Here is a 26,583-nt window from a genome sequence, read left to right on the forward strand (position 1 = left end):
CCCTGAGATACATCAGAAAGTCTCTTTTCCTAGCCTGGCGCTTGAAGAAGGAGTCAGAGCTCTTCATTTCTCAGTCTCAAGGTTGTTTATTGTTTTTTATCTATAAAATTCTTTCTCCTGGCCTGCCCAGGTCCGCTCAACAAGACAGTCCAAGGCACTCTGCCTGCCCCTGGGGCAGTGTTATCTTTTTATACTAAAAACTACGTATACAATATTTACAATTACTGTCCAATACCTGTCAGCTATGTTAGACAGTGAGCTTCTACTGTAAACCAATCTAAAAGTGCCAGCATCACAGCAGAAGACGGAGACCAAGAAGGAGAAAGGCTGGACACGCCCAGATTCCTCCATCTTGCCCCCTGAACCCCCATGCTAAAAACCCCAAAAATCTATTTTTCACCCCGTGATAAATTCACTATCATTCTACTTAAACTTTCGTGGCTTGTAATTCTTCATATAAGGTTGGTAATTGTTTTTTCCAAGGGCTAAATCAAAGGCTCAGGGGTCTTGGGCTCTGTGCCAAGGTCTCTGAGCCCCCTGGGCAGGGGCTTGAGTCCTCCAGGGCAGCCAGAGGAATTTCCTGGGTTCCAACAGGGCCTCAGTAATGCTGTTTCAATGCAACAAAATTTTAAAACAGTTTTCATGCAGAGCATGGAAAAGCCCCACGTGGGTAAATAGCTCCCACTAAACTGCAAGGATGTGAGTGTCATGGGATGTTATGCCAAAATCCTTGCTGAGCTTATGCTCAGTCCTTACCTCCCACTCCATTCAAAGCAGGTTAGTCAGCATTTAGCCAATGGGCCATTAAATTGCTTTACTTGAAATGCTACACAGGGGCAAACTTTGCTATGCTGTAAACAAGCCACTGCAATACCAAGGACAGATTTGTGAGAATGAACAAGAGGAGAAAAGAGATTAATGTGTGGGGAGAAGAAGGGATTTTGATTTGTTTGGTTTATTGTTATACAGGGCAGGACATTGCTCATTTAAATCCTTATTTTCTCTTATCATGTTTGCTCAAATGTGCACACACACATACAAGCTCTCAGACAGTTTATCTAGGTCGGAGCAAGTTGCTCCACATTCATTGTGGTGGCTCCTGCTCTGAATTCCCAAGGATGTGACACTTGGTGCTGTCAGCATGCACACATCCATTGCCATCAGTCACATGGAGAAGCCGAGCTTGGGCTGGGATGGACATCCAGGCTGGCTGTGTGATTAATCAGCAATTTACAGTCTGATAGCACAGCCCAGGCTGTTTAATGGACATACACTGTATCATGTGCAAGCCTGTATCAAAACCCAGAGTGGCTGGATGCATGTCAGCAGCAATTTTTCAGAGAGAAAATGCTTTTCCTCCTTCCTTTCACATGTCGCTTGTCTGGAGTTGCACACACAGTGCCAAGCTTGGCTCTATGTGGTGTACACACACTGAGAGGTGTGAAGCCAAGCAGGCTCCAGGAATGGAAGAAACCTGCAGGAAAACAAATGGTGATGGCAAAACCATTTCTCAGTAATGGCAGAACGCAGTAATGGCTGAAATTAGGGTTAGAAGCAGTGATTCCAAACCTCCCTCCACTGATCAGCATGCTTACAAGGTGTTTATTTACTAAATCTCCCTCGCACACTGCCTTTATCAGTCTTACCATCCACCTCAAGTATTCTCTGGGTGCCTTCTAAGAAATTAATTTTTTCATTCAAAACTTTATTATTTTAAAAAAGGAAGGGATTGATAAAATATACATATTGGATGAAAAAACTCTCAACCTTAAAATAGATAAAAGACATTAGAGCAAGTCCTGTTATCTGGGAAAAATCAGAGCTCTCTTGGATCACTGTGTCATGGCAGGGCCAGAGGTCCTGCAGATTTTGCCCCACAGAAGAGGTGTGTGGCACTGTCATGAAATGATGAGATTTGTTTCAAGATACTGCAAAATCAATAATCTGCATCTACATATTCACAAATTAAAAGCAGAGGGACAGGGAAGAATAATTATAACTGCAAACTGAGAAACAATTCACAGTTTTCAAGAAACACATAAGCATAGTCTTTTCTTTTAAAAAGCACCACATATAAGCACACAGCTGTAACACATGCTGGGACATGGGCAATATTCTAATGTTAACTCCTGCCTTGAGGCTCCCTGGAAATGAGACTCACTGCTCCAGACCCCAACCCAGCCATGGAAGCCTATAGAAATATTTCTTGGGTACAACCTGTGACTGCAGCTTGGAAAGCAATAGGAAGAAAGAAAACTGTACGTCCACTGCAAGCCTGCTTAAGTGTGAAAAGACATAAGAATTACTCAACTTGCAGCATTCAGAATTACTTTTCTTTAACAAATGATGTTAAATGAATAAAACACATCATGTTGACACAGCAAGATGTCCCCATTACTGTGTTGAAGGTAAAGTAATAAATCTTTTTCTGAAGCAAGTGGTAATGCATTGATAAGCATTTCTTAGAGCTCCCTTCACAGCCTCACAAGGCCACTGCTGGCATCAGATATCACCACTGACAGCTCTCAATAGAGCTGGTCAAAAAAAGCTGGAACGATTTCACACCAGAAAACCTGAGTCAAATGCAAAGCAGTCTTCTTAATGATGGATTTTACTAAGATTTCACTTTAGGGCACAACCTTTGTAGAGTCCAGCAAGCCTCTAAGAGAGGTTGTTTAAGCATTTTCAGAACAAAGCCAGTTTTCCTTCAGAAATACACTTCAAATTAGTTTTGTAAGAGTGGCAGAAGCAAACATACATGTCAAACCAAATCATTTCAATCTATCTTAAATACTTTTCACAATGTTTGTTTTGCAGAGATTTTTGGAAGCTGGGTGATATTTATTGTTTTCCCAAGACAGCACTTGCCTTTTCCACCAGCACAGTCAGTGGGAAGAAGAGTGTGAATTCCATGGCAGTTGCAGCTGGAAGTCAAGATCCAAAGCCCAGAGTCACCTCTGTAACAAAGGGAAGCAAGGAGAGTGAGTGGACGGTGGCTGTCACACAGGATATCTCCTTTGTAGCTGTGGGGCTGGATGGAAGCAGAGAAGAAACACAAAAGAAACAATTCTTTGGCAGGCTCTTCAGCTTGCTCAGACCATACACATAAACCTGACCCTGCCCCAAGCTTGGTGGTGCCTGATTTCCACCTCCCATCTCAGTTCACAGCCATGCAGTTTTAACCTCCTGGCCCTTCCCAGGTTTTTATTATTTCTGTCTCTGACTTTTCCTCCTAGACCTTATGAAAGGCAGTGACTGAGGATCATGAAATGCTATGATTGAATTAACATCATAACACAAAAATCTCATTTGCCTGAATTAAATCAAAACTAAGTTTTTATCTGTTGTGCCCTGTGCAATAACTGCCTTCCTTACCCTATGCAATAACTTATTTCTCTAATTAAATAATGCACTCAAAATATTGATCCAAGGTGGATCCTTACCATATTGTTCTGCGAAAGGGCTGACATTTCTGAGCATGAATGGACCTCATCTGCCGAATCCTCATCCACAATTCTGCATTCAGAGGACAATAAAACCTCATGGTGTTTCTGCAAAATGTACAGACACACCCAGCTCTCTGGGCTGATCAGTCAAGCTGGCCTCAACAAAATTGCTTCCATGTTCCAAAGTCAGCCCACAGCCAAGCAACTGGGTGGCTTCTCAGTGGGGCAGAGAGGGCAGATGGACAGTTTAGCACCACTTACCCTGGGGAAAGATCCCCGAGGCTTTTGTGTATCTTGGGCACAGTTTTGGTTTCCAGCCCAAAAAGCCAGTTCTACTGGTGGCAGTGATTTTTGGTCCATTTCATTTTTTACCAAGCTCTAAACACCAAGTCTGAGTTTTAATTTAAAACAATTTTACATTATTTTATGCTAATAGATCATATCTTTCTTTCTACTTAGAAAGCACACATTTATTTCCACCCAACAGCCACAGTACACCCAGAAAAACATTCAGGACAGACAGCTCTGGATGTCTTTGATTTACCAACATACTTTTCAGAAATTAGAAAGAGATGTGGTACTTACACATTTTTAATTCAAGTACTCAAACATGAGCAAATTTACCTACTGGTCTCTAAAGGGATGGAATAGTAATAATTTTCCATTCTGGAATTAGTGTTCCTCTTGGAAACTACAGAACCTTTTATTGATGCACTTTGTCCTCTGCTTAGCACTTTTGGGCTATGCAAGACTAAATAGTACCAGTTCAGCTGTCTTCAAAGGAAAACAGAAAAAAGAAACAAAGAAAGTTTGGATTTTGGAAAGTAGCACAAACTTTCCACTTAAATGTATAGAATCATAGAGATGTTAAGGTTGGAAGAGACCTTTAAGACCATTGAGTCCAGCTGTTAGCCCAGCAGCACTGTGCTTACCAATAAACCATGTCCCCAAATGCCACATCGACCTGGTTTTTGAATACTTCAGGGATGGTGATTCCACCACTTCCCTGGGCAGCCCGTTTCAATGCCTGACCACTCTTTCAGTGAAGAAATTTTTCCTGATATCCAGTCTGACACTTCCCATGTGCAATTTGAGACCGTTTCCTCTTGTCCTGTTACTTGTAACCTGGGAGAAGAGACCAGCTCCCACCTGGCTACACCCTCATTTCAAGCAATTGTAGAGAGTGAAAAGGTCTTTTTGAGCGTCCTTTTCTCCAGGCTAAACACGCCAAGCTTCCTCAGCAGGTCTCCACAAGCCTTGTGCTCCAGACCCTTCCCCAGCTCTGTTGCCTTTCTCTGGACACGCTCCAGCCCCTCAATGTCCTCGCTGTAGTGAGGGGCCCAGAACTGAGCGCAAGAATTGAGGTGTGGACCCACTGTGCCAAGTCTGGGGGGACCACCACTGCCCTGGTCCTGCTGGCCACTATTGGTGATCCAGGCCAGCATGCCATTGACCTTCTTGGCCACCTGGGCATGTTCTGGCCCATGTCCAGCTGTCACCCCCAGGTCCTTTTCCACTGGGCAGATTCCCAGCCACTGCCCCCAGCCTGTAGCACTGCCTGGGGTTGTTGTGATCCAAGTACCAGACCAAGATCTTGGTCTCTCTGAATCTCACACCATTGACCTCAGCCCTTTGATCCAGCCTGTCCAGATCCCTCTGTAGAGCTTTCCTGCCCTCCAGCTGATCAACACTCCCACCCAGCTTGGTGCTGTCTGCAAACTTACTTCCCACCCTCATCCCCATCTTCAAGCCCCAGTTTTGTTTTCTGTTGAACAGCACAGACAATTCATTTTTTCAGAGCTGTGTCTGACTTGCACACACTCTGTGGGTGGGCAGAGCCAGTCATGGACAGCCTCAGCCTGCTCAGCCAGGCTAGGCATCTCCCTCTGCTTGCACCACAGCTCTGCTTGGGTAGATTTCTGCTCTTTTCTTTCCAAAAGCCATAGTACACATTTCTTTCTGAGGCACACAAATGTGACTAATCCCTCAGGAATGTCTCAGAGGAGGAACCTCCCACAGAAAGGCACAGTTACTTGCAGTATAAACTCCCACCAGATGCATCTGACCCTGAGACAAGACTTACACAATGTCAGGGAAAACTTCACTTACTCCTGTTCACCTCTTCATAGGTGCAGTCACAGATCTCATCACACTTCCCTTCTGCAGGAAAAAGAAAAGCCCAATCCACTCTCATCTATGTCCTTTAAATGATTTTGAGTTTTCCAGAAATTTGCTAACTGCTTGCCCCTCTTCAGAGCACTCAGACAGTGCCTGTTGTTGTAACCCCCTCTCTCCAGGCCTCCATCTCTGCCTCCTGCAGCCAGCCTAGCACAGGATGCAAACACAACCTTCTCTGCTGCAGGCACCAGCTATAGTGCCTACAGAGGTGTAACCAATACGAAAGGAAATGTATCTTCACCCACTGCTACTAAGTCAAACAGGTGATTCCTGACTCTGAGCATCAGGAGGCTCAAATAACTTCTTATTTCAAAATCCCACACTTCTGATGTCTTTAAATTTTTTTTTTTTAATTAAAGAAAGTTTGGACTTAGAAAGGTATATCAAAGGTTCTGCTGAAATTCTCACTGCTTGCCCCCACTTTCATGCAGTGGCTTTCTTTTCTGTTGAACATCATGGAATGTTGGCCAATGCTGGCCAATGCTGGCCAGAGGGTGAATAGGAACTTGGATCTGTTTGTCTGGAGGATACATTAAGCAGGCACTGCTGGGTGGAGAGCTGCCCAGGCCCAGGCTGTGTCTCCCTGGACACTGGGAGTATCATTGGTGTGTATCACTGGTGGGTATCACAGGAGAGGACAACCATCACATAATTTGCAAGACCTTCTCTGTGACTGTGCTCAGAGCACACCCAACCCTCTTCCAGTGGGGGATGGAGACAGTGGTGTTGCTAGCTTGTTTTAAATCTGAGTCCAGTGATTTTCCACAGTCCCTCCTACAGAAACTGCTCCTATTTTTGTGGGAGCTGCTCAGCTGCTTCAGAAGAAGGCTGGAAGTCAAGTCATCTCAAGGCATGGGGCTGAAGCCACCTTGCAGGGATGTGAGATCCCAGTGAGCAGCATGCCAGACCCTCTCTCCTGCTGGCAGTCCTCCAGGGTTAATCTAGTGGAAGCTGCTGTGGCAGTCTCCAGCACAGCTGCTGGCTCTTATTGCCACTTGAGTCATTCACCCAAGGGAAAACCCACAGCAGGCTCTGGACCCACACAGTACGGTGGGAGTGGGAGCAGCATAAATAACAAAGTCGTGTTCCTGGGGGCAGCTGCTGAGAAGATGCAGCTAGAGAGTGGTGTGTTAAATGAGCACAGCCTGTGCCCCCCACGCTCCTGAGGGAGGGGGGGAGAGAAGCAGGGAGGCAGGGAGGGAGGGAGGGAGGGACTGCAGGCCATGCTGCACATGCCCCAAGGAAGACAGGAGCTCGTGTAGCTGCTCAGCAGCAGTTCCCCAATACATCAAGCAAACAGGAGAAAGAAAGACACGGGGCTTCAGTGGCTCTGAAAACTGAGATAAGGGCAATGAGGCTTTCAGTCCTTGCAAGCAATGTGGCTCTTATCTGCCCCTGATATGGCAGTCCTGCTGTCATTTTTGAGTTGTGCTCTCATAGGCCTTGCACCCGCCCGACCACAGGCTTCAGGGGAAAACCACAGTGCAAAAACACCCTCTCTCAGCCCTTCTCCCCAGCTGCCCCTTTTCCTCACTTTTAGAAAGTGAAAAACAAATGTATCCACAGTAACACAAAGGGGTTGCATGCTAGGTGCATAAAAGCAAGCACAGAGCTCGTCCCTGCTTGTCCTTGTACAAGCTGAAAGCCAGCAGCTCTGGAAGTCCACAGAGAAAAGAGAAAAGAGAAGGAAGAAAAGCTCAGCCTGCCTGGGGAGGGAGGTGGGAAGTGGAGCAAGAAACACTCTGTTCTTTGGAGCATTTACAAGATAAAACTGCAATGATAACTTCAGCATCTCCGTGTTCTTAAGTGTTTGACTTCAGCTCTGCAAATATTCATCTACTGCCAGCAATGGGCATGTGCTTATTTTTTACAGATTACACAAGTTACAAGTTCCACATTCAGATATCAGACAGTTTCCGGAAATCTGCATAGAAAAAAATGGATTGTTGTAGCTTTTACAGACCTCAGCAGTGAATATATATAGTATCTTATACAATCATTTTATGACTATATGATTTAGTATCTTCAGACATGTGAAGGTAAAATATGGGAGCTATATGGCTTCTGAACATGCCTGCACATTGGCTGAAGTTAAGTAAAGAACAGCTTCAGGTTAGCAATTCTTATATAAACCTGAGAGTTTCTTACCATGCCAAGTCAAATGTAATGGTCCCAAGTCTCTCAACACTTGTGTTTTAGAGAATGAAGTTGTGTCGCTTTCCTCAGGAAGGTTTAGCCACTGAAAGAAGGCAGAGGAGCTGCAAGTGTCTGACTGAAGGAAGTAGCTCTTCCTCCTGGTGAGTAGTGTTCTGTGCCTTCCTTGTGTCCCATCTCTGCCTGCAGCCATCTCCCCATCAAACCCGAAGTCACTCGGGCTCCTGGCATCCCCACTCTGACTGGGACCCAGCAGATTTGTATCCAGGTTTGCAAGTGCCCTGGGAGCATGCAGCAGTGCTGCAGGACCCTGCACAGAGCTGAAAGACCTGTGCACCTGGGGGGGGGGGGGGGGGCACCTGTGTGGAAAAAAATGCTGTGGGATTGAAAGTTTAGGGATGAAAAAGAGCTCCAGGCAAGCTCCCACTGAAAAAAAAAAAGTGTTTCTGCAAAACATTTCTTTATAGGAGTGATTTTACTCTGGGATTTGTATGAGCAGAGGAATTGCTGTGTTGATAGCAAAGAGCTGCTGTGCTGTGCTCTGGCCATGTCTGAAGCAGTGCAACAGAGCCATGGCGCTGAGCTCACATCAGCACAGACACCAGTGACTCCCTCCCTGCACTGGCAGCCAGGCCACCACAGCTGTGTCCCCAGCTCTGTGCTGGCACTCCACAGCCCCTGCCCAGCAAGGCAGGCACTGCCCAGTGCCCTCCTCCTGGCACAAGCAGGCCATAATCCTGCTGAGCACAAATGCTTTTAGTTCCCTGGGGGTTCTAAATACAGTCTGGTCCCCTACAGCTCTCCTTGGAGGAGCTCTCACAGCCAGCCTCAAGGCATCCCCTTTCCCCTTCCTCTCCTTCATCTGCAGCTCAGCATCAGGACACCAATGGGACACCCTGGAAAAGCCTGGAAACTTCCTTGAGCACAGCCAGGCAGCTGCAGGGCCCAAGCCCCTGCAGTACCAACCACCTTTTGTGAATTCAGCAGTGTGATCCTGAGTCACTACACATTCCTCCTTTTAATTTTAGAAGTAGTTAACTCCTCTCCTTTTTATTATCTCGATGTATTCCTCCTCTCATACCCATAGGATTTCAGTTACTGAATTTCCCATCAGCTGGCACAAAAATCTTTTGTCCTTCCCTGATATGTGACCACAACCTCAGCTTCCTGGCTCTTTTGTTCACCTTTCTTTGAACTTTTTCAATTTTGTTGGTAAGCATTTTCCTAAGAAGCAAGGTGGACTGACTGCAGCTTTGTTGGTGTCTCTGCACATGCAGAACAGGCACAAACTTGCCTTCTGCCAGCAACCCAGCAGCTCTGGGCAAGGGGGAGCAGATGGAGACTCTGTAGGGACCAAACCTTTCTAGAGAAAAGGTAGAAATTAAGAGAAAAACAAACAAGTCTCTCATCTCATGCCAAAACCAAAATAATTTTCCTACTACAGAGAAAGAGGAGAAAGAAAAGCCCAGAACAGCTAGAAAGCAGCACCAGAGATGGAGCTGAGAGCCTCTCTTGCCCTGTAACCTGGAAGTTGCACAGAAGCAGATATGGTATGTCTGCAATTGCTGCTACCAACGGGATTCCAGAAAACACTGCCACAGAGCAGAAAAATTATCTATAATCTATCTTGAATTAGGCACATTATAACCTTGAATTCTTGTGGGTGGTGAGCAAGTGTATTGTGCATCACTGGTTTTGTATATATTATATTATATTATATTATATTATATTATATTATATTATATTATATTATATTATATTATATTATATTTTTATTATATTTATTGCTGTTAGAATTACTGTTACTATTATCACTTCCTTTTCTGTTCTATTAGACTGTCTTTATCTCAACCCATTAATTTTACTCTTTTTCTCACCCCAGTCCTGCTGGAGGGTCAGTGGGGGAGGATGTGGGAGTGGCCGTATGGCATTGAACTTCCTGCCAAGTCGAACCATGGCATCAGGAAGGTGAACTTTGAGACTGAAAGCAATGGGTGTTCCTGGCCATATCATGAAGTAAAAGTGTAGTTGTGACTGTGCCAGTCTCAGTTCTACAGAAAACTTCATGTGAACCTGCTGCCTGGTGAAAGGAAACCATAGGCAATGTGGTATCAGCCTTGTCTCCAGTTACCACATATAGTTGAAAAAACTCCATAAAATTTTTGACATTTATTGGTTTTGGAGTGTAAATGGACCATTAACCTTGTGCAAATTGTGCTGCAGCAACAATAATAAGTAATTCACAGGGTTGCTGTTAAGTAACACTGTAGTTTGCTTTGAGCTTACTGAAGGGAAGGTGCTATTCTTGCATATTATTTACAAGAAGAGATTTGGGATATCAAAACAACACCAATTTTTTGTGCTCAGTGCATGGGGATGGAATGGCATAGGGGCCTGAATTGGGAAGGGAAAGACTGAACTCCAGAGGTTTTGGGGTTTACCATGCTCCTCATGAAACCCATGGTGTTTAAGAGGCATTGCTCATGTGGTTAGTCAGCAAAGAGGGTCTGAAACAAAAGGACAGTAGCCTCATCATAATTGTTGTTCTGGATGACAGTAAAGGATAGCTTAAGGGAAAAAATATGAGAAATATTGCACTAATAGTTAATTTGCACTATTTCTGACAATTCAGCTAAGCCTAGAGAAAATAAATATATGGGTTTAAAGATGGTTGCTATAGAAACCAGAGGAGATTTTATAGTTGCTTATGAGAGTAAAGAAGGTTCTGATTGATAAGACAATCACATTCAAATAGTCACTATGGAAACCCAAGGTGACCTGGAGGAAACGTGATTCCTCTCATTTTGTTCCTGTGGGCAGATGAAGACAGCCTGGATGGGGGAAGGTCTGGGCTGAGTGATAAAGAACACCAGAGCAAGGCAGCACTGACTTCACTGTGGTGCTAGAGGTGCTCAGTGCTTCATATTGCAAAGCTCTGTGAGCACTGACCTCTATATCTGTGAAATAAATTTACTTACTTACCCATAAACAGTGTTTGTTTTTCTTTTTCACCCTCATTGAAATTAATAAGAACTCTGTAATTGATTTCTTTGGGGGCAAAACAGATTTGAGAGACCTTTCTATGTCTCCAGTGCATCAAAGAAAGGAAGGCCATTGTCACATCTCCTGTGGAGCTCAGGGCTCAGGAGCTACCTGTGCTGTGCAGAAGCAGGGCCACCGAATTGCTGAGCACTTTGCTAACAACACCTTCTCCCAGAAGTAGGACAGAAAAAAACCTGATTATGCAAGCCTTTTTCTTGTAGATAGGTTATTTAAGGATCAAGGTGGGTCAGCCTGCACATGACATAAGCCAAAAACTGAGTAGTATCTTTATAATACCTCAGTAACCACTTGCCATTTTCTTCCAATATTCATCTTTTCAGACAGTGATAGAATGTTAATATGAAGGGCAGGTGCTCAGCACTCCTGGACACAGATGAAAACTAAAGTTATCTCAAGAGGTTTTTTTTGTTGGTGGTTTTTTTTTTGTTTTTTTTTTGTTTTGTTTTGTTTTGTTTTGTTTTTTTTTTTTGTTTTTTTGTTTTTTCCTTTTGTTAAGGCCATAGATATCAGTTCCAGGTATTTGAAATACACCAATTCCTCAGTAAGGATTCACAAGGGGCCAGACCCTGCCTGGTTCCTCTGCCCAAGCTTAGCCACACTCTTCTCCTGTATTATTTAGAAAATTCTTGATTCACACTACGCACATTTGATCAGATCATAAAGATATTAATCATCAGAGATTTTTATCTTTTATCTTAATAATTGTCAGTGAGGTTAAAAGAACTAGCTGTCAGCCTCAGGAAAGCACCAATATTTCTGTAATTTCACCAAGTTTCCAGTGTAAACACGCAGATAGGGAGGAAAAACATATTTTGGAGAAAATCTGAGGACTGAAAGAGTAGAGCACTGAGCAGCACAGCTTCCCTGAAGCTCTCATTCTCCGGGGTTAGCTGCCAAGTCTGGTAAAAGTGGTCAGAAAATTCATCCAGCCCAGCTGTCAGATTGCTGACTTTTCTAATAAGCTTTGCTGGGTTTGGAAATTGCCCTCCCATGTAGAAAACCTAGCTGGGTTTGTACATCAGGTAATCCATAATGAAAAAGAAATAAAAAAGAGAGTACTTCTTCAGCTTGCATCATCAAATGAAAAGCTTAAACCTGAGGCTGCTCCTAGAAATGCAGATGGCACTGACAGGCACTGTGCTGGGGCTGGAAGCAGGCAGAAATTGGACACACATTATCTTGAAAGAAATTCCTACTGGTTTTAAACACAAGCAAATTTGTTACCTATTACTAAAACTGTCGACTTGTGGCTGGAAATAGAAATTACTGCTTTAATGTAGACATAATGATTCAGCTACAAGGAAGAGAATGAGATTAATATTGAATAAAAGACACTCACAGAAAGATGCAGTCTGCCAGGTAAGTCCCTGTTTTGATTTGTGGCCATAGGAAGGAAATACATAGGTGGAATACACAGGTAAATAAAATGTACAAGTTAAGCCCTTTGCACAGAAGAAATGAGTGTAAATGTGTAACCAAGCCTTTTATCCTCAGCACTGCTGCTCACACTCTCCATCACCACATGAGAGAGCACCTCTGCTTATGGGGTTTTTCTAAACCATGTAACTCAACCTCTCTGCACCTTTCAGCAATATCAGCTACACTGGGAGAGAGAACAGCTATAGAACAGCTGTTCTGGGAAAATATTCAGGCTGTAAAAGTCTCCCAAAGCACATATGGGAACACAACACTCATCAGTGGGGATAGATAGTGCTTCTTTACCAGTGCGGGATGGGTTGGGAAGATGCTTTTCTGAGAGCTTATTACCCTTTTTCTCTGGGCTGAAGAGGTCTCAGAACACCCCTCCTGGAAGCACACACTCTTCAGTATTCCCTGCAAATCATCCCAACTTGAACTGGCTCCCCTGGGCCTCAGCTACCCCATACCAGAGACATAACCTGTCCCTTAGAGCTTACTTCTGTAAGCTCCACTTTAAAACCCATCCAAGGAGATTCTATGACTCATTATCTTCCTCACTCTTTCCAATTTTAAGGAGAGAAAACTCCCAACAACAACACAAACTGCACCAATTATTGTGATAGCAGCAAAGCATCATTTTGAGAAAACAGTTTGTGAAAACATCCAAAATCGTAGGGAGTTGAAATTCTAAAGCTCTCAACATTGTGGGATGTGTCTTACTTTCAGAACCCAATTCTCCATCTCTCTGAAAAGTGACAAGTGGCTGTGAGCCTTGTTGCTGTTCCCTGGTAAATACCATAAACGAACTGACAGATAATGTGGGGCTTCTCCAAGAAATGTGCAAAGGCAGTAAGCACCATCTGCTGGCTTCAGCATGAAAGAAAAAAAACAGGAGTTTTTCATCCAGTTACATGTCTCTTCAGCTCTTCTGCCTCCAGTTTTAGGGCAAATTCAAAGAAACTGATCCCACAACATCAAAAAACCCTACCAGGATGGGTATAACTAATGTTATACCTCAAAAGGTGCTTCAATTAGCATTTGGAGCTGTTACCTCAGACCACAGAGAAAGACTATCCAGGGAACATCAGTAACCCTGCAGACAGATCAAGGTAAGATAGAACAAAGATAAGAAAGTTAAATGAAGTGAAAATTCACAATAATTTTGTCAGTATTCAAACTGAGCCTTAACTTTTTACCTGGCTTTACATTGTATTTGAAACACAAAAGCTTACCCCTGTAGAGAATGTGAGCCAAATATAGACACAGCCTTAGAAAAAGAAACAGCCAGGAAATGTTTTGCAAGAAAACCATGTATGTAGATGTGTTTTGCCCCCTCAGTCCCTGATCTCAAGTAAGGATGTGGGGATTTGACACCAATAGAGTGGGGCAGCATTTTGCAGATGGTTAATTCCCATTATAGATGTTTGTTACCAAAGGACCAATTAAGCCAGTGAGAGCTGAAGTTTTGCCACTGGTTTGGCAAAACTTCTCAGCAATTTGCAAAAATTGAACCCAGAGTACCAATAAAAGTAAAAATATATGAGGACTGCCAGTTTCCAAATAACCAACAGTGCCAGCCTCAGCCTTTACATTCAGAGCAAGACAGAAGATGCCACATTTCTGGTTAATTCACAGGATAGCCCAGTCCTGCAGCACAGGGGCCCTAGACCATGGCACGTGCCTGACAGTGAGCATGTAGTGTCCCTGCCTGTCCCTTGGCTCAACCTGAGTGGCAGTGGTGCCCCTCTGGGGTGAGGTCCCTTGTCCCCCTGCCACGAGGTTTGCACATGCCAGCCAGGCAAGCCGGCAGCAGCTCAGGAGAGATGAAGGGGCATCTGTGTGTATCAGAGGGGTATTCCCCACTCCATCCCTCCTCAGGAGTGCTGGGGTATGTGCTGGGAAGCACTGATGGAGCAAGGCTTGCCCAGGTGCACCAGACCAGGCTTTGTCCCGCCTTGCTCACCCTGAGCGCTGCACACCTGGCTTGTTCTGCCAGGCAGGGATAACAGGAACAAGACACCTGTTCTGTTGGCTCTAATCAAGGGATAATTCTTCCTCAGAAGATGCTTCAATTAGCATTTGGAGCTGTTACCTCAGACCACATCTGCCATTTGAAAATGCTGAGTTTTAGTTGTTTTAACCTACTCTAGATTTTGACTCCAAGATGAAGCACAGTGAGCAATCCCATCCTGACTAGATTTGTCCTGACAGGCAGCCATAGAAAATGGGGCCAGTGGGCAGTGGCTGGCCTGTCCTTGCAGAGCAGGAAAATTTAGGAGATGATTTAGCTCTCTGCATTGCTGTGGTCAAGTCAGTGATCTTTGCAACATCACTGCTCTCTGGTTTGATTAAAATGAATATCTCAGAGTTCCTTGTACCTACAACCTCTGATTTGTTGATGACAATATGAATGACAGGTGTTTGAGGTTTCTCCTCAGCACAACACCCTCAAGCCTCTTACTTTAGTCTTTAATCTGCAAATCAGAGAATTTAATGGTGAATGTTAAATATGTTCGTGTGACCAAAGTCCACTGAGATCGCCTTACTGAGATCATGAGCCATTATTTCAGTGTTAATCCCAGCACTCAGGACATCTAAGGCATCATTAAATACAGCTTAACCATACCAGTATCTTTAAGCACCATTTGTCAGCAAAATCCAGCTTCATTAAAGTCTCTGTTAAAGCCTCCTCATCACTCCCCGACTGTAGCTCCACCACAAAGTGTTCATGCACTGCGAGGTTTATTGCTTTATCATCCTACTAACCCAATCTTTTGTTTGGCAAAGGTCCTACCCTTGCACTTGTTTACAAACAAATAACACTAAGCTTCCCAGGAGCTTAATTGCTTCTCTTTGCAATACTACATCTTAATATGGGCGGTTATTTGTAGGTACTTATTATGTCTCCTTGTAGTACCTGGTAATAAACCATGGAACACCATGTGCACAATCAGCTGGAACAGGGCTTGTTAATTACAAAAGGTGTCATAAAGTACATGTTTCATTTAACAAAATGATTAGTTATAAATATTTTATTGCAACAGCAGGCTGTCTGGTGTGCCACACGGTAGTTAACAGGGACGTTTTCTTGTATTGGGTCCAACCCTGCCTTTTGTCATTTGAAAGAAAACCCACTTACCCACTGCTCTCCTCAGACAAATGGCCTCCAATTCTCAGAGCAGAAGGCAAAATGCCTTTCTTTGGGAGAGGTAAAACTTTTCCCTCCATCCCCAGTGTAAAGCAGGGAATGGGTAGGCATCAGGAAGCTGGTATTGTCAATCAGTGTCACCTCCCATTTGTACTGAACCTGCCTAAGTGCCAAATATTTTGGATGCAGGCCCTCAAAAGGCATTAGCTGGATTTCACATTCACTCACATCAAGGGCAGCACGCAGCCATACACTACCATTTAGGTCTGACTTCAAGGTCAATAAACACCCAAGCACATAATGTGAGTAGAGTGATAAAATTAAGACTATAATGAAGAGAGACAAAGTGACCTATTTAATGCTACAGCTTTGTACATTCAACAGCATATTGTGGAGGAACATCACATAAGTCCTGAACTGATATCAAGGCCAGGGGGATCCAATAGTGTCACTGTCATGTTTTCTGGAAAAATCCCTTCACCAGGATTTCTCACCTGGGGAGCTGAGAAGCCTCAGAGAAAAAGGAAAATAATATTTTCTCATTTGCTTCTCCTGTGTTTTGCTGCTTTGGAATGTGGTTGGAGATTGTTTATCCAACATGTGAATTGTTTTTACTTATTGTCCAGCTGGGGCCAAGCTGTGTCGGACTCTGAAGAGAGAATCACGAGTTTTCATTAGTATCTTTTAGCCTTCTGTCTGTATCCTTTCTCTATTCCTTAGTATAGTTCAGTATAGTATTCTTTAATACAATATAGATCATAAAATAATAAATTAGCCTTCTAAGAATGGAGTCAGATTCATTATTTCCTTCCTGCCACAGGGGTCCCTGAAAATACCACACAAATAGTGCAAGCATGAACCACTTGCTCTGTTCCCAGAAGGAGTTTGCTGCGCTGTGAAACAGTGAGAACCAACACACACTTTGGCTTCTCCTTGGCAGCCTCCTAAAAAAGCACATGAGGAGTTGCCACCCCCAGGCTCCACGAGAGGGCAAGGTGCTGCTGTCACCTCAGGTCTCTGTGTGTGGCTGTCCCCTCACACAGCTGAGGGGACACCCTAGACACCTTGCAGAGAGGGAAGGCAAACAGAATGTGATCCTCACCAGGCTGAGTGCAGCACAGCAGCTTCCTGTTAAATACAATGGAGAGGGAAGAGATGTCAGATCCACCTGGGATCCGCATCCTGCTTGTTGCTTATGGCATGGACAAAGGAATAATCAAGGGATAATTCCACAGCACCCTTTTCTGGCAGTGGGGCTGACCCTTGCCTCAGGTCTTCACAACATATGGCTGCATTTGGGAGTGTCATGGAAAGGCTCCTGTGGTTTCTAGAAGAGTGTCCAGCAAGTGATTATTGCTGCACAGGGAAAGAAGCAGGGACAGTGATGTGGATCCTGCCTCTGAGCCAATCTGAGCAGGATCAGAAAATCAGGATAATTTTCCAAATATATTGCTCAATTTGTACAAAACCCAAGCAATATGTTGTCTAAAATAGAATGAAAAATTTCATATTACAGGAGGATTTTAATGCGAAATTTGAATCTCATATAAGACTTCCTCTCTTTGATATATTCCAAACCTTTACTAAAATCCTATTTATGAACTTCTGAGGCTTCAGCTCTTATTCTTGTTTTTGCTTGAAAGACTTGTCCTCCAAGTGAGAAAAAACAAATTACAAGACCCCAAAGCTGTCCCACATGCACACACACATACACACTGAATTTTTCCTTTTGCAATGCAGACTTTTCCATGAAAGATTTTTCAACTTGCCTATGACTCTGAAAAGTGTGTATGATACAACTTTGACACAGACATTATGTGAAGAGTAATTATGAATGAATTATAATGCTTTATTTTCATAGCAGATTTTTACTCAGCTGGAAATAGTATGGTTTCACAGTCTTTGTCTTCATGTTGATTTCTGGACAAGTATCAGAATTTGAGGAACTCATTTTTTCCCCTAATATAGATCAGATTAGGGTTCATTTTTTATTAAAATGTCATATCTGTCTTGACAAAGTAAATATGAATATAGCCCAATTTTGTAATACTGTTTGCAGAGTTATCCTATAGTTTTTATTTAAGGCAAACACCTCACACTCCCACATTCCATAACCATAAACAAGTAACGACTCTGGACATGGAGAGAAAATGTATGTTAAAAATATAACTTTTCCATATTTTTAAATTTAATATTTTTGAGTATTCTGGGGTTCAGAGTATTCTGGGCAATTCAGTGTCTTCAGCATTATATGGCTGCTGAAGGATCTCCTGTCCTCAGGATTAGGTGCACAGAACAGAGCTATGCTTTAACAAATAGCAGTCCTGCTTTTTAGGCTTTTAAAAATTGTAGTTCACAGACAGTGCTGTGTGGACTCATGCACTTTATTACCCACTTGAACTTCTCCATAGGCACTGGCCTAAAGCCTTTTTTTCCCAACTCCTGGGAGTGGAAGACACATTTCTGAGGAAGGTTATTTTGATTTTGCTTAAGAATCATTCATAAATGAGTGTGTTAATGTAAGCTTGCACTTCTGAACAATTCTCTCTAGAAATACAATAATTTGATTAAATCCATCATGAGTTCATGAGTTCATGAGTTATTCCAGTAGTTGATAAATTCCAGCTTTCTATTATCTCAGGATCTTGGCAAGGATCCTCTCACCTCTCAGCAGATCATGGCAACGGGGCTTAATTCCCTTCTTCTTTTAACCTGGCTATACTATTGAATAAAATGACAACCTGTTTGGCTACTTTTTAGACATCTGGATACAGTGGTATAATTATTGCTTAAGAGTGAAGGAAAACAAAAGCCAGGAAAGAAGCCCAGGGCTTTTTCTGCAGTACAAAACAAATTATGGTAGTTGCAGGCTCCTTAGAAAGAAATTGTTGAGAAAAGCATAGTTTGCAGCTTGTGAAAATTCTATGCAAGTATGGTAAAGTGCTTTAAAGGTGTCTGGTTAAGTTATGGATCTTGTGGACACACGAGTGGGACAATTTTTTCTGGATACCCAGAAAGTCCCTCCTGGGACTTGAGAGCAGCTTTTGAGCAGTGGCTGGCAGGTGGGACATGTCCCCAAGCACCTGGAAGTGCAGAGCAGTGCTCCCACTGCAGCCCCCACAGCCCTTTGAAATGTGCAAATGTCCTTGTCAGGACACTCTAAGCTGAAAGTGGCTGACTTGTTCACACCTTTGCGCTCTTCCAACGCCTCTGAAGCTGGCTTTCTGATTTGGGCTGATTTCCTTCCTTCTTGCATACCTTGTTTGGCTTCTGACCTTTCCTCCTCCCTGGTTCCTCACACTTGCTCCTTTCTCTCATCTCTCTGTTCCACATTTTCCCCATTCAGGTCCTCATTACCACTCTTTTCTCCTTCCTGAGGCCCAGCCTGTTGCAGAGTCCAGTCCACAGAGCAATTTCCATGGAAAAAGTGGAGAAACTGGGCGAGCACTGCATCCTCTTCCCCCAGTCCTGCCCTCTGCCCAGGCTGTGTCACCTCCTCAGGCAGCCCTTGTGTCCTCCTGTCTTTCCTGTCCCCTGTGACCCTCAGGGCAGACTAAACCATGACTCCACGTGCCATTTCTGAGAGATGTGATCATGTCAGGTCACCCAGGGCTGTCTGTTTATTATTTAAAGGGTCACAGCACTGTCACTGTCATATTTTCTGAAAAATCCTTTCACCAGGATTTCTTCTCCTGGGAAGCTGAGAAACCTCAGAGAAAAATGGAAACAATAATTATCTGATTTGCTTCTCCTGTGTTTTACTGCTTTGTAATGTGGTTTGGACATTGTTTACCAACTGGTCATTGTTTGATTGGTTTCATATGAACTGTTTTAACTTAATGACCAATCACAGCCAGCTGTGTCAAGGCTCTGGAGAGTCACAAGTTTTTCATTAGTATCTTGTTAAGCCTTCTGTAAGTATCCTTTCTCTAGCATAGTTTTAGTATAGCATTCTTTAATAAAATATAATATCATAAAATAATAAATTAGCCTTCTAAGAACATGGAGTCAGATTCATCTTTCCTTCCTGCCACGGGGGACCCTGAAAGTACCACACAGCACTATCTCCAGGACTCCACAGCAAGCAATTTGCCAAACTAAAACCTTGCTCTTTTCATTTTTGCCAAAGCTCCCATGCTGGATCAGCATCCTGAGCTGTGCCATAGCTGGGAGCACAGGCAGAGGTTTTGATCACCCCTGCTCTCCCATCACCCACAGCCATGTGGGAATCTCCCAGCACAGCTCCAGCTTTTCCTCTTGCCAACAGTAGCAGGAAAAGGGATGCATTTAGCTGCCTAACTTCAGTTTGGAGGGGGAGCAAAGGAGTAGCACTGCCTCTTTGGCAGTATTGCAGCCGCTTTGTGTAGGCTGCCCAGCCTACTCCTGCCTTTCCAGGCAAGTGCCAGCCTTCCTGCTCCAACAGAACAGAACTTTCCCTTTTGACAGCTTCTTTCTCCATCCCTCCTTGGCCCATTCTGGGCATTTTTTCTCATGCTGTAATAGAGATAGTCATTTTGCTGGCAAAACCATACCTGAAATACAGAATTCAGCCTCTGAAATACTTCAAGACTCATTTTTTGTCCAACATTGCAAAGTAACAGAAGAAAGCAAGTGTTAAAGACAAAAGTCACCCATGGGGCTGCTAGTCACACCCACAGTGATGCTGTGCAGTACATTGCCCCAGAGCCTGGAGCTTGTGCTTCTAGAAGGGGCAGCTCTGGATTAATCAGCAGACAATTCTTTTCCTCTTAGATTATTTTCTTAAATAAATTTACTATATTTATGCAAGCAAGATCTGATTTATGCATACTCCCCAAATAAGACAATGAGGATGCAACACTTTGAAGGAAGCATCCTATATTTAATCCACTGCTGTCTCCTCATTTCAAGCTGAGTGTCTCCTGATAGCTGCTGGGAGCTCACTACACTCAGAGAAACACAGAATGGGTCAGGCTGGAAGGGACCACAGTGGGACATCTGGTCCAGCCTCCTTGCTCAAGCAGGGCCATTCTGGAGCACATGGCACAGGATTGCATCCAGATGGTTCTTGAATATCTCCAGTGAGGGAGAATCCACAGCCCCTCTGGGCAATCTGCTCCAGTGCTCAGTCACTCTTTAATATGAACATAGCTCCTTGGAAAATCAAATATGATCAGAGAGAAGCGAAATAGTTTCTGTACCCTTGCAGTAACCCAAGGAAAGTGCTTTTGTCTATTTTTCCCTCCCTTTCTTCAGATCAGGGAGATGTGGTGTTTGCTGCAAGTGTTCATGCACTGTTATTCATTCAGGAGAATGACACACAAAACTTTCAAATTTTCACAGAGCTGCTTTCATCAATAATTTACTGCACAAAGAAGCTCCTTGAGCAGTAGTAATTAACACGATGCTAAGATGGTAAGTGATGGGGGCAGAGCAGCACTCTTCTTCATTATCAGTACACACGCTGCAGGTGGCAGCAGCAGGGATTGATCCGGAGCCACACTGTCACATTTGTAACGTTGTACACACAGCCCAGAGCCAGGATCCAGCTGCTGAAGCAGGAACTGGGTAGATCCTGCAGGAGAGGCAGCAGGATGAAAGCAGCAAAAAGGCTGGCCACAGCAGACAGTTTTGTATTCTGCACAGGAAACCTTTGGGAAGGGATTTGAGGAGAGCAGGAAGTAAGAGGGGCAATACTGAAAGCAATGGAAATTTGCTCAGCTCTCTTGGCTTTCCAAAGGCAGTCCCAGCAGGATTGTACAGGCATCTCCAAGTGACTGCAAAGCCCAGCCCTGACAGCTCCAGCTGCTGCTCCTGTTAATGTTATCTCTATCTCCCCTGCAGCAGAAGGTTCCAGCCAGACTTGACTTTAACTTTCTTTTCACCCCAGGTTATATCCATCCCAGCCTTGGCTCCTTCTCTTGCTGATGCCCTGAGGAAGAGCTGCTGCCTGGCTCCTTTACCTCTCTTTCTTGCACACCTGACTGCATCAAAGCCAGTTGTTGGCAAGGCAAGGCCCCACACCAGCAGCAGCAATGCCTATTCATGCAGCCATCATAATAGGAGCATGCAATCTTAATGTTTATATTAAGAATTTTGCCTCATGAGTAAAAGACAAGTTAAAATTAGAATTCTACCCTCGAATTCCAATGTCTGTTGGTATTCTTTCTCTCTCTCATCCCATCCTGCTTTCATGAAAGTGAATAAATAATTGGCTGAAGAAAGAGATGACATTTCTTTATTCAGAGAGATTTGACTTGTGGAAATCTGTTATTCATGTCAGGCACACTCAGGTCCTGCACACAGCCTCAGCATTGTCATTCCCCAGGAAGCAGCTCATGTCACTGTGTCCTCTGAGAAACCCAGCCTGACTCAGAAGACAAAGCAGCCAACATTCATGGGCAGGAATTTCTTCCAGTTAGTAGTTTCTCCTATGCCTGTCTAGCTGCACTTGCTGCCAGAGGATTCACATCCTCAGTAGCTTTTGTTTTCTTCAAACAGTCCTGTAGGCTCCAGCATCCCAGCTTCTCTTCCTCAGTGTTACCTCCTGCCCATCCACACATTCTTTCATTTCTCCACCAACACTTGGAGGCTGAGCTCAGTCAGGAAAAACAGAGCTTCTCCTCAGCTCCACACTTGGTGGGTTTACTGTTGGTTTGTGGCCTGACTGACACAGGCAAGTGTCTGGGAATGGCTGGCCTGAGCAGCAACCCCCTTTTGGGAAGCTCATACTATGAAAATGAGAGGTTTGATTCCTCTGTCAGATCAGAACTGCTCATTGCAGAGCCAATATCCAGGACTATGTGGAGTTAGAATTGCAGAACCATTTGGATGTTTTTGGCTTGTACTCCATCTTCCATCTGAACAGCCAGCCATGTAATTCAGCATGCCAAACCCATGGTTTTTTCACACATTACTGGTAATTAGGTTCACCCAAACTGCCTGTGACAGCTCTGTGTCTGGCTGTCTGGCTCCTCTTTGCCAAGTCCTATTCACAGAAGAGACATTTAGGAGTTGAGGGATGCACAGTGCAGCATTCATCACACATTTCCTTTCCAGAAGCTCTTTGCAGGCTTGAAGTGAGGCTGAGCACTTGTACTCTCTGATGCATTTACCATGAGAGACAATTCACAGGAGCATGTAGTGACAAGATGAGGGAGAGTGGTTTCAAACTGAAAGAGAGCAGGCTCAGACTAGATATTGGGAAGAAATTATTTACTGTGAGGGTAGTGAGGTACCAGAACAGGTTTCTCAGAGAAGCTGTAGATGCCCCCATCCCTGGAAATGTTTAAGGCCAGGCTGGGTGGAACTCTGAGCAGCCTGGTCTAGTATAAAGTATTCCTGCCCTTGAGGGGGGTTGCAACTAGATGATTTTTAAGGCCCCTCCCCAGCCAAGCCATTCCATGTTCACTAAGCTTGTTTTATTTGTATCCCCTCCTTTACCATATTCCATAGATTTTCTTGTACGCATGTATTTGATATGTACCTATTGCATACACTTCTGGTGTAAACTCCCATAGTGTAGCTCATCATTTCCTGGCTTTATGGAGTCACTAGCTCAGAGGGAACCTGCTACAGATTCAGGGCTCCCACCTGTCACAGCAGCTACTATCAACAGGAGGATGTTACTAGTGAAAGCAAAAGAATGGTGCCCTGCTTGGTGTTTTTCCAGCATATACTCTATCTGCATCTATGAAAAACACAAGTGGAAGCTAAATTAGGGAAAGAAGAGAGCTGTGATACAAACCACAATCCTGAAAAATTCGTTTTCAAGTGACAACAATACTCATGCTGTGAGACTGCAGAAAAGGATCGGCTTTGCCAGAAGAGCTGGTGATTTCTAAAATGTTAGTAATCTAACACGCTGTGTAACTGAGAACAATATGCATGTAGCTCCAATCCCTATAATCAAAAAACAGCTTGTCTCACCCAGGCTCCAGCATGCAGAAAAAGAAAACCCAAACATCCCTGATACACACTTGAGCAGAGATTACAACCAGCAGCACACTTACAGTCCCTGCCTCCTGTAAATCATGCCCGTGAGCATCGTTACAAAATTGTTTGATGGAGCAGTGGTCCATATTCCAGGTCATATGTGAGGCCATCCTGTAGCACAATGTCACAGCTGAGCTTGAATCGGTGAGGGGTGCCTGGTTCATGCATTACAGGGATTTTTTTCTTATCTTTTGTTATCTAGCAGCCAGAGTGAGAATTATTTCTCCTAACACAGCAGCAGCGGGGGAGGAGGTGGAGGAAGGCTGTACGTGACTGCCACACTGAGTTGTTAGCATGAAATTCATGCATAAGACTACGAGCAGGGCAAAAATCCTTGAGTCCTAAGCTGTTGTCACACAGGCTGGAATTTGTGTCATGTCCACACGGAAGCCAGGTACCAGAGACCTCTGTAAGCCAAACTGAGTGGTACCAGGAGATTTATTTTGTCTTTGACAGTCCGTATTGCCTGAGGTGTTACAAAGAGCTTACAAAATAAAAACAAGGCAAGACTGTGGGGACAAAATAAGGGAGAAGAAAGCTGGTCCAATATTAAACATTTTAGTGTTATGAAGTTAACCAAATAGCACAAAACCCCAGAAGCACCTACTATGAACTGTGTTTGCTGCTACAGTGCTTCAGCAGAAGTAATGGCCTGGAAGGGTGAGGAGAACATTCCCTATCAAGTTAAGCACTGGAGAGCAATTTTTTTGTCCTGTACAGATCAAAAATCCTTGCAGATTTAGGATTTTGAGGAGCAGAAAAAGCTACTTGCAAAGTCTCTGCACACTTGTCTTCTGTCCCAGTGCACTACTCTTTGTTTCACAGCTCTTCAGTGTGATCATATGCAGCATAATGTTTTCATCTGAATAATTTACAAGCTGAAAGCACTTAAGAAGAGTAGGACAACACTTGCAGAGATCACAGATGCAAAAATGGTTTTCACCTGGCAATTGCAAAGTACCTTTTTTTGGAACTTAGAGGAAGGTACCTCTTGCAATTAATAGCTAATTTGAATGTAGATAATTTTTGTGAAATAAGAAGTGCATTTAATGCTTTGTTTGGACCTCCAAATCTGCCTTGCTATTTGCTTAAATCTTCAGGGCATGGGAGAAACAGGTGGCAAAATGTAAAATAACTTCAGATCAAGCAGTCAGCATTCATGATAACTTCCAGCAAATGGCAGGAGAATCAGGGGAACTAGGAGAGACACACTGCTGCTGCCCAAATGATCAAAAAGCCAAACTATGAATGAGACAGGGAGCACCAGGTACCAGGTGGACTATTTATTTTTGTTTGTTTGGGGGTTTTCTGTTTTGGGGTGGGTTTTTTTGGGTTTTGTTTGTTTGTTTGTTTTTTGTTTGTTTGTTTGGGGATTTTTTTTTGTTATTTGTTTGTGGTTTTGCTGTTTTTTTATTGTAACAAATTTAAATGCAAGAAGAAAAAAGAATAGGCAATACATACGGGTATTGCCTTATGTACTGTATTTTTTTTATTTAGACATTTTTAAAGAATACTAATGGCTTGCTTAAAATTATTTTCTCTGTAGTCTTCATACCATGGGAAGTGAGCAATAGGGATCAGGTAAGCAAAATATCATTGGTACTGCTATCAGCTATTGCTTTGGAAGAGAATATTTTTCTGGGTTTCAGTGTGTGGTTTTGCTTTTTTTTCTTTTTTTTTTTTTTTTTTAACAGGGGTTCATATTTTATGAAAAAGGAAAAAAACATATAGTTAAGTTTCTGTTACCTAAAGCATCCCTCAGCCAAACTCATACAGAAATGGAGAGGCTTAAAAAACCATTTAAAGTTACAAAATTATTCTTTCCAATTGTCAATACAAGAGCTAAATAGATGAATAAAAGGCTTTTGATGAGGCTGTCTTCCAGCTTTATCCACCAGCCCTTGAAAATCTTGACAACACTGTTAATTTTTGTTTCCATCTCTCAGAAAGTTTTTGTTATTATACATGCAATATATTCAACATTTATCCTTTAGTATCAAAGAAAAATTGAATAAAACTCCACTTCTTCCATTGGAAAGCAAGTTCTTTGTCCTTGTACCTAGAAGGAAAAACCTTTAAGCATGATCCAGATTACTTAAAAAAGAAATAAATTTTCAGCCTAAATTATTTGGAAGAAATTATTTTTGATCCAGTGTTATGATTTCTGTTACCTAATTCATGTTGTAGAATAGCTGCCACTGTCAATACCAAATTTATTTTTAGATAATCCAATCATTCTTTAAAAAAAAAGATCAGCTAAAGTGACTGAAGTTTAAGAAAATTTTCTCATTTTCCCCTCTGAACAAACAAGATACAAAAATGAATCAAATAAGCAGTGCTTTAAATGTAAAAGATAACAGGCAGAAAAAAAGGCTTGATGTCTGAGACAGTTTAATATAATCCTATCAGTTGTATTTTACTTGTAGCTTATAGTTCACTCTGAAAAAAAGGTTGTAACTATTTCTCTGTATCACTCCTGCAGACTATTATTAGAGCCAAACAGAACAAAACTGCAGAAAAAAGCCTGTAAAAGTGCCTATACTAAAACAGTCTGCTAGTCTCACTTTGAAACAAATGATACCAATAATTTCATGTGCTGTATCATTTGTTCAACATTTTCCCAGCAATGTACAAGTTTATCATGATAAGCAGTGATTTTTATAATAGTATGTTTTATAAGAAAGAGTAAAATTAAAGATTCTTGCCCATAAAATAGTGATGTGGTGCTGCATGTACACCTTTCACTGACAAACCTGTAAAAGCACAACTGAAAAAACACAGATTTCCTGTGCAACACTGCCAGACTCTCTCATTTCCAGTAATTCCTCAATGGTTCTCTGTAAAACCAATTTCTCAATGCAAGGAAATTTTATTGGTGAGACTAAACCCCAAAATAACCTAGATTCTTGGAAAAATCATCTGGAGAATGATAATCCTCCTAATGAGACACTTTTTTTAAAATTGCTGTTGAATGGTTGTAGAATATTGACTCCTTTAAGAAGAAGACTGTATTAATGGGCATTGGATACTCAACAGTGAAACTGAAGCTGTAAAAGCCCCACGAATGATGACTCACACTTCTGGAGCACTTTGCTGTGAGACTGTGGCTTTCAGGAATTAAAGCACCAATCCAGGCTGCTGCCTTTGTATGCACAGATAAGACTTGATTGCAAGTTTAGGTCTCTTCAAGGAGTGCTCTCA

At 43.0% G+C, this 26,583-nt stretch overlaps 1 long non-coding RNA gene across 1 annotated transcript; it reads right to left on the minus strand.

The window, feature by feature from the left end:
• LOC139593255 (uncharacterized) lies at positions 1-23,608 on the minus strand. Its single transcript, XR_011680228.1, has 3 exons — positions 23,400-23,608; positions 2,869-2,957; positions 1-1,474 (listed from the first exon to the last, which is right to left on the minus strand). It is a non-coding gene; the product is annotated as an uncharacterized lncRNA (long non-coding RNA).
• Between the last annotated feature and the right edge of the window lie 2,975 nt (positions 23,609-26,583).

Source organism: Agelaius tricolor, unplaced genomic scaffold (assembly GCF_023055355.1).
Source record: "Agelaius tricolor isolate 1412-34295 unplaced genomic scaffold, bAgeTri1.0.p SCAF_9, whole genome shotgun sequence".
Classification (NCBI taxonomy): domain Eukaryota; kingdom Metazoa; phylum Chordata; class Aves; order Passeriformes; family Icteridae; genus Agelaius; species Agelaius tricolor.